A 12,445-nucleotide genomic window follows, 5' to 3' on the forward strand; every position below is an offset into this window, starting at 1 on the left:
TTTCACTGCCTCTCCTCTGACTTTCAGTTATAAGCTACTTCCTTACAGAGATTTCACGCCCCATTTCTCTATCAGTTAACCCCTTAATCTCCTCTTCTTATATTTCCACCAAGGCCAAAGTTCATGTAGTCATGTATCACAGGTAAGGAAGGAAATAATCAGTCTGAGAAGATATTTATGCAACTTTCTGGAGGGCATATAAATTGCAAGAGTGTCTAGGTCTAGTAACCCATAGTAACCAATCCCATGTTTATTTTCAGATAACCAGTGTATGTCATCTGTGAGCTGGATAAATACCAGAACCTGCACTGATCCCACGCCCTCTTCTCTGCCCCCCCATTACTATCCCCACAGTCCTGTGTCTCCTCCACCCTTTGTAATCTGCCCAACTCCACTGTCTGCCTGCACCTCCCACCTTTGTGCTTATTCCCTCACTTCCACTCTGCTCTGTACCCGCACCCCACACTTTGCTCCTACCCCACCTTGCACCCCCTGCCTGCACCCCTCACTTCCTCTCTATACTACAGAAAGGGATGGGGGGCTTTGATAACCTGATTAATGCTTTGACCTTACTGGTTTCTCCTTTAGGATTAGAGGAAACAACGGGAAAGATGTCAAGCTATCTTAAGGCTAAATCAGTGGTTCCCAAATTGTGGGGCCCAGACCAGATGATGGGGGACCCAGCATAATACAAATGGTGGGTGGTTTGCTCTCCAGATCCAACAGAATAAGAATAATAAAGGAACCAGTTGAGCATTATGGGAGGAGGAAAAGATATAACATAATTACTAGTTAAATCGGGTTGAAAAAAGACAAAGTCCATCAAGTTCAACCCCTCCAAATAAAAATCCAGCATCCATACACACACCCCTCCATACTCTCACATAAACTATATATCTACTGTGGGGATTTGCTCAATTGGTGGCTGCAGTGCTTGTATAACATGAAGGGATCAGCAAGTGGAGTTTGTAAACAGGACTGGGGCTGCTCGTTTATTCAGCAAAATAACACAGTTCAAGTGTAAAATGAAAACAGCTTACAAATAAATCCAAACAGTCAGGAACTTTCAATGCCTCCTTACAAGCCCCAGTACCTCTCTCAATGAGTGTGGCTGGCTTGGTCTTAGGGAGCCTGATCTTTCCTCTCAGTGCTTCCCCCTTCTCACTGTTCTGAATTGTAACACTCCTTTTACCATTCAGTCAGCTGAACATGCTCCTGGCACAAAATCCGTAATGGACCTAGGAATGGAAGCTTCATCCCACCCAATGCTCTACAAAGCCTCTGGACTCCAGGACCCAGACCAGAAATTCAAAACAACTCAGAGAAAACCCATAAGCTGGTTTTCTCCCTATATCTATTCCCTGGAGCCCCTCACCATGTATAGGTAAGAAACCTAGGTGAAATATAGACACCATTTATAACTTTTCCAGCTGGTGTCTCACATACCCTCCCCCTCTGCTCAGACCTGTGGGGTAGAGCACTTTTGGCCAACAAGCAGTGGACTCGGGATAAAGCGTCAGCATTTCCTTGCTGAGACCCGGGTCTGTGCTCTACAGAGAACTTAAAGTCTTGCAAGGCCAGAAACCATCTCATAACCCTTGCCTTATTCCCTTTATTTCTAGACATCCATCTTAAGGGAGAATGATCAGAAATCAATTTAAACTGTCTACCCAACAAATAATACCTCAAAGAGTCCAAAGCCCATTTTACGGCTAGACACTCCCTTTCTACTATGGAGTAGTTTTTTTCTGCTGGAGTTAACTTCCTGCTAAGATAAACTACAGGGTGCTCCTCTAAATTAACTGCCTGTGATAGGACTGCTCCTAGCCCAACATCAGAGGCATCTGCTTGTACCAGAAACTCTTTCTTGAAGTCTGGTGTAACTAACACTGTCCTTTTGCATAATATTTCTTTTAACCTTTGAAATGCTTTTTCTGCTTCCTCTGTCCACTTGACCATGGCAGACTTTTTTCCTTTTGTAAGGTCTGAAAGTGGGGCGGCTATAGTAGCAAAGTTGGGAACAAATCTTCTGTAATAACCTGCAATCCCCAGAAAGGCTCTAACTTGTTTTTTTGAAATAGGCTGGGGCCAGGTTTTAATTGCCTCAATCTTATCTATTTGGGGTTTTATAACTCCCCGTCCCATATTATACCCCAGGTACCGGGCTTCTTCCATGCCTATTGTGCACTTTTTTGGATTGGCTGTTAACCCAGCTTCCCGTATGGAATTTAGAACAGCCTGTACCTTTGAAAGATGGGAAATGCAGTCTCTGCTAAAGATCACTACATCATCTAAATATGCTGAGGCATACTTACGATGTGGCTTGAGTATACGGTCCATCATTCTCTGAAAAGTGGCGGGGGCCCCATGTAAACCAAATGGCAGAACAGTGTACTGAAAATGGCCTTCTAGGGTAGAAAAAGCCGTCTTTTCCTTTGCCCTGTCTGTCAAGGGTACTTGCCAATAGCCTTTGGTAAGGTCAAGAGTAGAGATGTATCTAGCTTGGCCCAACCTTTCAATTAGTTCATCTACCCTTGGCATGGGGTAAGCATCAAATTTGGAGATCTCGTTTAACTTTCTGAAATCATTGCAGAATCTTAAGCTGGTTTGGGAATTAAGACAATGGGGCTGGACCACTCACTGTGTGACTCTTCTATTACCCCAACACTCAACATATTTTTAACCTCTGTTGAAATTGCATGTCTTTGAGCCTCAGGTATCCGATAGGGCTTTAACTTAACTTTTACCTGAGGGTCAGTAATAATGTTGTGTTTTATGACATTAGTTCGACCTGGCAATTGAGAAAAAACATCTCTGTGTCTTTGTAGAAACTCCCTTACTTCCTGAGACTGAGCTGAAGACAGAGTTTCAGCAATTTTAACCTCAGGTTCCTCTTGGGAGTGAGACACTCTAGGACATCCCACCGCTGATAAAAACCTTGCGATCTTTCCAGGGTTTTAGTAAATTAATATGGTATATCTGAAGAGGTTTTCTTTTTCCTGGCTGATATACCCGGTAGTTTACCTCATTCACCTTTTCCATAATCTCATAGGGTCCCTGCCATTTGGTTAGGAATTTACTCTCGACAGTGGGTACTAGGACCAACACCCGGTCCCCTGGGTTAAAGGCACACCTTAGCCGATTTATTGTAAACTCTAGCCTGCCCTTCTTGAGCTTGACACATATGCTCTCGAACAATCGGCATAACTGCATTTATCCTCTCCTGCATCTGCGTGACATGTTCAATTATACTTTTATGGGGGTAGTTTCTTGTTCCCATGTTTCTTTGGCTATATCTAATAGGCCTCGGGGATGTCTACCATATAGCAATTCGAATGGGGAGAAACCTGTGGAGGCCTGTGGTACTTCCCTTATAGAAAACATTAGATAGGGTAACAAATAATCCCAGTCTTTTCCATCTCGGTCTACTACTTTTTTAAGCATGGCTTTAAGAGTTTTATTAAATCGCTCCACTAACCCATCTGTTTGGGGGTGATACACAGACGTACGAATGTGGGTTATTCTGAACAACCTACATAACTCTTTCATTATTTTAGACATGAAAGGTGTCCCCTGGTCAGTTAAGATTTCCTGTGGTATTCCCACCCTGGTAAACATTTGAAATAGCTCCTTTGCAATGAGCTTTGATGATGAGTTCCTGAGAGGGATTGCCTCTGGGTAACGGGTGGCATAGTCTAGAATTACCAAAATATGTTGGTGGCCCCGGGCCGACTTAGGTAGAGGTCAACTAGATCCATGGCAATCCGCTCAAAAGGAACCTCAATAATAGGAAGTGGTATTAGTGGGCTCCGAAAATGTGGTTGGGGTGCATTCATTTGACACTCGGGACAAGACTCACAAAACTCTTCAACAGCTTTATATATCCCTGGCCAAAAGAATCTTTGCATGATTCTCTCTTTAGTTTTTCTTACTCCTAGGTGCCCCCCCAAAATGTGCGAATGAGCCAGGTCTAACACCATTCTTACATAGGGCTGAGGTACCACCAGTTGTTCTAGCACCTCCTCCTGTACCTTATCTACTCTGTACAGTAAATCATTTTGCACCATAAAGTGAGGATACACTATGTTGGTCTCTGGCTCCTGAGGCACCCCATTTATTACCTTAACACTTCTCCAGGCATTAACTAAATTGGGGTCCTTTATCTGGGCACTTCCAAAGTTGTCCCTTGAGACTGGCAAGTCAGGCAACTCTGTTTCAGGAGGGGGTTCCTCTGGGTCCCCAGCCATAACCTCTAAAGGGAAGTTATCAAGGAAACTTGTATAGGGTGCTACCGAGTCACCTGTTACCAGATTCTCCTCTGGGATAGGGCCATTACCAATATTTCCCTCCAACGTGTTTATGGGGTGTATTACCTGTGTTTTACCCCACAATTCCCAAAACATAGGAAAATCACATCCAATAATGGCACTGTGTAACAGGTTTTTAACCACACCCACTGCATGCTTTACAGTACCACAAGGAGTCTCAAAAGTTAGTGTAGCCATAGGATAATCTTTAGTGTCACCATGTAAACAGATGACTCCAATCTGCCTTGGCTGAAGCTTTTCTGTGTCAACCAGACTGGCATGCACCAGGGTGACCAAACTTCCCGAGTCTAATAGAGCCCTCAGTGGATGCTCCTCTATGTTGATAGAGCACATTTGTCTGTCTATCTCATATTCCAAGTGGGCTGTGCACATAGGGCTTGCAAACATCGACATGCGTCTGCCTAGTTCACACTCCATTGTCTCATGAAGTAAAGGACACTCAGCGGCCATATGTCCTAGTCCTTGGCACCGCCAACACACAGTTTGTGCCCTGTCTCTGGAAAAAGTACCACTTTTAGGGCTAGGTGCTCTTTTGGGCCTGACTTGTACAGGAATCTTTCCCCTTTCCTTAGGAGCCTGCGCCACCCCTTGCCCAAAAGGAACAGTCTTACCGGAGTCTGTGGTCTCGCCGAACTTAGAGAATACCCTCTTAGAATACAGCTCCTGGACATACTCCTCTGTAGTGGTATAGTGTTCCACAACGGAAATAAGCTCATCCACATCTTTGGGATCCATACGTCCAATGCAACGCTGTAGTTTTAGCGGCTGGGCTCTGATAAAACGGTCACAGACAACTCTCTCCACGATCTGACTGGAAGTAAGTGCCTCCGGCTGTAACCACTTGTTGGTAAGATGGAACAGATCAAACATTTGGGATCTCACCGGTTTGGTAGGGCTATACTCCCAGACATGGACCCTCCGGGCTCGGACAGCGAGGGTAACACCCATCCTGGCCAGGATTTCCCCCTTCAGCTTGGCATACACTTTGGCATCCTGCCAGCTAAGATCATAATATGCCTTTTGGGGTTCACCTGTTAGAAAAGGAGCCAGTACTTCAGCCCACTGATCCTCAGGGAGCTTCTCTCTCTCTGCGACCCTTTCAAAGATGGTCAGGTAAGCTTCCACATCATCGTCAAGTGTAAGCTTTTGCAGGGAGGACTGGATCAACTTTCGCGACCTGGAAACTGACCCCACTTGTCTCTCTGCCATAACTTGAATCTGCTGCTGCAACGACTGATTTACCAGCTGCTGTTCTTTCACAGAGGCCTGATAAGAGTCTGATAAGTGTCACATTTGTTCAACATTTAGTCGGTTAGTCTCTTGCTGCAGTTGGTTTGCCTGCTGCTGGTTAGCATTTGCCAGTAGTAGCTGCTTTACTAGTTCCTCCATAATTGCTGAGAAATTCCCTTTAAGAGTACTGTCTCTTTAAGAATCTTGCCCGCATCCAAACACCATATATGGGGATTTGCTCAATTGGTGGCTGCAGTGCTTGTATAACATGAAGGGATCAGCAAGTGGAGTTTGTAAACAGGACTGGGCCTGCTCGTTTATTCAGCAAAATTACACAGTTCAAGTGTAAAATGAAAACAGCTTACAAATAAATCCAAACAGTCAGGAACTTTCAATGCCTCCTTACAAGCCCCAGAACCTCTCTCAATGAGTGTGGCTGGCTTGGTTTTAGGGAGCCTGATCTTTCCTCTCAGTGCTTCCCCCTTCTCACTGTTCTGAATTGTAACACTTCTTTTCCTGGACAACTCCATGTCATACTTACCAGGATAGCCCCGCCCCAGTGCTCCCATCAGAAGGACCCTCCCCAAAGCTTTAAAAGCCCAACCCCACCCCACAGTCCGGTGTCTTTTTTTCCTCAGGTGGAATCTTCAGTGTTTAATCATCTGGATCAGGTAGGCACAGTTTTACTGTGGCTAATATCATTGCTTTCCTTGATTACATCCAGGTCTGTGGCAAGTGCTATGTCCCCCCATCCGTATGCCTACCTGGGCATGTCTGAAAAGCGTCCAGCGGCATTGGGGTATATGGCCCATACACTCTTTATGATTTTTACGGATGGGAGAGGGAGGTGGCAGTTAGGTATGTTATTCTGATAACAATATTTAGTTAGCGGCCTGAACCTTATGGCCTCCTTCTCTTTTTTCTCCCACACGGGGGTATTATTTTTTTCTTCTGGAGGAATTTAGGTGTCAGAGCCAGCTAAATCCTCTTTTGCAGGTACCATGCTTTTGAGCCATTTCCAAGAGTGCTCTTGTGGATGTTATTCGGTTGGAATTAACGTGCTGGTATGTAGTAGGAGTAAGACTATGTAGAAGTGTTACTCTGGGTTCCTATCCGCTTCTCTTTAATTAAAGATAATTCTCTCTTTTTAAATGTAATTGTCATGCTGGTTTCACACTCGGTATCATTACTTTGGTGTGGGTTCCTTTAAGGAGTACTCCTTTTATTCTCTTCCAGTCCATTTCCTCTGAAAATACAGACTTCACAGGTTTCCACAAGGTGATGTTGGACCACCTTTGGGGGTTTCATTCTTCTGAGTTTTTATCTGGTATAGATTATACTCGGCCACTTCCTTATGTGGAACAAATCCCCTCCCATTGGGATATTAGCTTGCTAAGTCCCGATAAGTATGACATGGAGTTGTCCAGGAAAAGGGAAGATTGTATCATACTTACCATGATCTTCCTTTCCTGGACAACTCCATGTCAAGTTTTCCCATCCCTTTTTCGGTAGTTTCTAGAAGCTTATTACGAGACACCGGACTGGGGGGTGGGGTTGGGCTTTTAAAGCTTTGGGGAGGGTCCTTCTGATGGGAGCACTGGGGCGGGGCTATCCCGGTAAGTATGACATGGAGTTGTCCAGGAAAGGAAGATTACCGTAAGTATGATACAATCTTCCCTCTTACCATTTAGTCAGCTGAACATGCTCCTTGCACAAAATCTGTAATGGACCTAGGAATGGAAGCTTCATCCCACCCAATGCTCTACAAAGCCTCCGGACTCCAGGACCCAGACCAGAAATTCAAAACAACTCAGAGAAAACCCATAAGCTGGTTTTCTCCCTATATCTATTCCCTGGAGCCCCTCACCATGTATAGGTAAGAAACCTAGGTGAAATATAGACACCATTTATAACTTTTCCAGCTGGTGTCTCACAATACCCATATCTATACTAACTATAGAGTTTAGTATCACAATAGCCTTTGATATCACGTCTGTCCAAGAAATCATCCAAGTCCCTCTTATAGTCATTAACTAATACTAGTGATACTGACAGGTTATGGGTAATACCTTCTTTCCATAGTTTAGTCCATTTTATATATTGGTCCCGTTTTTATTTTTTTCATAAAATCACTAAAGAAGTTGGCGATGTTTTTGTTTACTTGTATTATTTCCGTCCGACAGCGCGACCCTACTCTTCTCAGTCCCTACTCATCCCTGGGGAGCCGTTACTTGTCACGCTTGCTGACAGCCTGCCCTTACACAACGTGTTGCTTGTTTTTAGTCATGTGACTAATCTTCCTCACTTGTCTTATCTGCCTCACTTCTCGCGATATCTCATTCTTGCTGTTTGCTGTTTGACGAGGAGAGAGGAATGCACGGCTCAGACTTAAAACAAACACTACTATGTGACCTGACTGAATCCAGACTCCTGGACTATTTACAACCCACCCTAATTCATTGTATTATCTCTACATTTGATCTCTATCTATCTGTAACATCCTAATTTATTGCCCATGAATACCTTTCTCTGATCTAACAATATATGCGGTGCCTTTGTAACTTTCATTTGTATTTTACATAGTTACATAGTTACATAGTTAAATTGGGTTGAAAAAAGACAAAGTCCATCAAGTTCAACCCCTCCAAATGAAAACCCATCATCCATACACACACCCCTCCCTACTTTTAATTAAAATTCTATATACCCATATCTATACTAACTATAGAGCTTAGTATCACAATAGCCTTTGTATTATGTCTGTCCAAGAAATCATCCAAGCCATTCTTAAAGGCATTAACTGAATCAGCCATCACAACATCACCCGGCAGTACATTCCCCAACCTCACTGTCCTGACTGTGAAGAACCCTCTACGTTGCTTCAAATGAAAGTTCTTTTCTTCTAGTCTAAAGAAAAGGTACGGTGGTACGGTGATCCACTTTATGGGTAAAAAGGTCCCCTGCCATTTGTCTATAATGTCCTCTAATGTACTTGTAAAGTCTAATCATGTCCCCTCGCAAGCGCCTTTTTTCCAGAGAAAACAACCCCAACCTTGACAGTCTACCCTCATAATTTAAGTCTTCCGTCCCTCTAACCAATTTAGTTGCACGTCTCTGCACTCTCTCCAGCTCATTTATATCCCTCTTAAGGACTGGAGTCCAAAACTGAACTGCATACTCCAGATGAGGCCTCACCAGGGACCTATAAAGAGACACAATTATGTTTTCATCCCTTGAGTTAATGCCCTTTTTTATGCAAGACAGAACTTTATTTGCTTTAGTAGCCACAGAATGACACTGCCCAGAATTAGACAACGTGTTATCTACAAAGACCCCTAGATCCTTTTCATTTAAGGAAACTCCCAACACACTGCCATTTAGTGTATAACTTGCATTTATATTATTTTTGCCAAAGTGCATAACCTTGCATTTATCAACGTTGAACCTCATTTTCCAGTTTGCTGCCCAGTTTTCCAGTTTAGACAAATCACTGTGCAAAGTGGCAGCATCCTGCATGGAACCTATAGTTCTGCACAATTTAGTATCATCTGCAAAAATAGAAACAGTACTTTCAATGGCCACCTCCAGGTCATTAATAAACAAGTTGAAAAGCAAGGGACCTAGTACAGAGCCCTGCGGTACTCCACTAACAACACTGGTCCAATTAGAAAATGTTCCATTTACCACCACTCTTTGTAGTCTATCTTTTAGCCAGTTCTCTATCCAGGTACAAATACTATGTTCCAGGCCAACATTCCTTAATTTAACCAGTAACCTTTTGTGTGGCACTGTATCAAATGCTTTAGCAAAGTCTAAGTAAATCACATCCAATGCCATCCCAGAATCGAGGTCTCTACTTACATTCTCGTAAAAAGAAATTAAGTTAGTCTGGCAAGATCTATTACGCATAAAACCATGCTGGCACAAACTCATAGTATTATGATTTGCTATGAAGTCCAGTATCTTATCCTTTATTAACCCTTCGAAAAGCTTTCCTACCACTGACGTCAGACTAACTGGCCTATAGTTTTGAGGCTGAGAACGGGATCCTTTTTTGAATAGAGGCACCACATTAGCAATTCGCCAGTCTCTCTGCACAATGCCAGATCTCAATGAATCCTGAAAAATTAAGTAAAGAGGTTTGGCAATCACAGAGCTAAGCTCGCTAATTACCCTGAATTTTGCCTGACGAAGGTGCTAAGAAAGGTTGCAATATGTTTTTTTTTTATTGTTAGCCAATATAAGTATCACTTCTACAATACTATATACTTTGTATTTGTTTGTTTTTTTATTTGTTACAATAGCAAGTCATTTTATCGTCAAGGAGGAGGAGGAGGAGAAGTGAGGATATTGGTGGTGAAAGATAAGAGCTTAATTAGCCATCACGTCTCTTTAGCTTTATGTGCCAGAGGACGAGCAGGGAAGGGGTGGTGTGAGATAAGGAGCGCCATTTTATAAAGCAGTCGCAGCATTATATCCATTAGTAATGAGCTCTCTGCTGTTTACTTTTGACAAGAGAAGGCATTCTGTTTTATTAACCCTCCAACCCTCCCTCAGGACATGGTTGTGTTTTGTTATCAACAGTATATATTTCTCTCTCCAGATATTGATATTTACATGCATACGGCCCTACCTGTCAGTGCAGGACGTATGGGGTTAAGTTCTCCTCTCTGGAGGCAGGACAAACAATGAATGAATTTTGACTCCTCCTCTTCCTGTGTTTCTCCTTCTATCTCCAGTTTTTTGTTTGTCCTGCTCGGAAGCGGACATACTTCATACCTCCTCTCATTTTTATTTTATTTTTATTTTATTTTTTTATTATTTTTATTTATACACCGGATTATTCCAGCATGGCGTGCTTTTATCCAGGGTGAGCCCCCGACTAGGAGAGAGCTCCCCAGGCATAATGGAGCCCATAGTTATGGTACACCTATACATGTGAGCCATTTGACTCAACTGTCTACTATGTGAGCCCTCTCTCCAGGAGAATAGCGAGCTCCGGTTATGCAGGTATTTTTAATACCTTTTTCCTTATGCCCATAGTGAGCCCCATTCGGCGTGCGCTCCTTCTGAAAGACCGACAGTCTCAGATGCTAAAGGCAATTTCTGGATGACTGGCGGTCTATTCCCCCAGTATTCAATTGCATAACCGTGCATGGAGGACTGGCTTGAAGCTTCTAACCTGGCCTCCCTTACATGGCGATTCGCGTCTATTGCGACTTCCACTTTTACGCGTCACTTCCGCCTCCACAGTTCTAGTCGCGGTTGGCGCCAAACAACTCGGCGCATACTGGTAGCGCGCATAAGTGAAGTCATGCAAACAGCATCGCAAGCAGCACCGCTACCAGCTAAGTAACGATCGACTATTATTACTGGGCCCTTACATAGCAATTAGCAGCTAGACTGGTCTACTGTTTACTGGAGTCATAACTCCGTCTGCCATGGCTCATTCCAAAGATTTAGCTGACCTCATTGAAGAGTTATCAGCCCAATCTGCCCTGTCCCCTAGAAGATACACCAGGCAGGCCAAGAAGAGACCTCATAGGAAAAGAACAGTTCCTTCTTCCCCTCCTCATCTAAAAAAGATGACGAGGACAGTGATCTCAGATGAATCTGACATGGAAAGGGAACACCCTCTAGTTTTTTCCACTACAGCCACAGCTCAGACTGCACAGGAACCTGCTGCTACTCCACAATTTTCACCAGGCCCTACCAGCCCTCAAAAATCACCACAACCTTTACCAGGAACTTCAGCTAATACACAAGCTGACCTTCAATTTTCACATTTTATGGGGTGGCTAAACGCACAGATTAATTCATCTGTTCAACATGCTGTGGCTAAACAGACAGCACCATTTGTCAAACCTAAAATTCAGCAAGCCTCTATACCATCAGAACACTCTGCTTCTCTTTCTGACTGTACTTCTCAATCCGACTCTCAGGAGAGTGAAGCATCTATGTCAGATAATTCCACATCAGATGAAACATCTACTACTAAACAACCAGAGGATGTCAAGTTACTCATTAAATACCTACAAGGCACATTAGAGATTAAATAGACTCAACTTCTGATTTCCAAGGTAGATAAGGTTTTAGGCAATACTCCCAAAAAATCTAGAATTTTTCCAACTAGTCCATTCCACAAAAATTCTAGTCTAAAAACCCAGTTGCAGACGAGTTTAAACAAATTTGGGATAAATCCCCCAAGGTAGACTCCGCTATAGTGAGACTATCCAGAAACACTGCACTTCCGTCTGAAGAAGCAGGCTCTTTTCGCGATCCCATGGACAAAAAGATGGAGTCAGCCCTGAAACAGGATTTTACTCGCTCGGCAGCCATTTTACAACCAGCTTCCGCTTCCCTTTGCGTAGCTCGTACAGCTCGTTTCTGGTGCCAGGAAGTAAGTAACTCTCTCTGCAGTACGCAACCAGAAACTTCTATCATTTTAGATAAGCTAAATCTGGAATTAACCTTTCTCAGTAATGCTTCTCTTGAGATTACAAAATTGTCTTCAAGAGCTTCAGCAGCTTCCATTTCAGCTCGCAGAGCACTATGGTTGAGACAATGGTCTGGTGACACAGCTTCCAAACATAGATTGATCTCACTAAAGTTTGATGGTGCACAACTTTTTGGCCCACAACTCAAAAAATATAATTTCCGAGTTTACAGGTGGCAAAGGTTCTTTCCTTCCTCAGGGCAAGAAACCACGCAAAGACATACACAGACATAATTATCACCACAGGTCTTGGGGCTCTTATTCTAGATTGAATACCAGAGGACGCTCTACTCAGTAGAACACTACTCCGCATCAATCATCTCAGAGAAAATTCAAGCCTTGGCAATTTCAACAGAAATCTGTTAGGATGGGTGGACCACCCAAGAACCAG

Source organism: Xenopus laevis, chromosome 9_10S (assembly GCF_017654675.1).
Source record: "Xenopus laevis strain J_2021 chromosome 9_10S, Xenopus_laevis_v10.1, whole genome shotgun sequence".
In the NCBI taxonomy this organism is placed as follows: Eukaryota; Metazoa; Chordata; class Amphibia; order Anura; family Pipidae; genus Xenopus; species Xenopus laevis.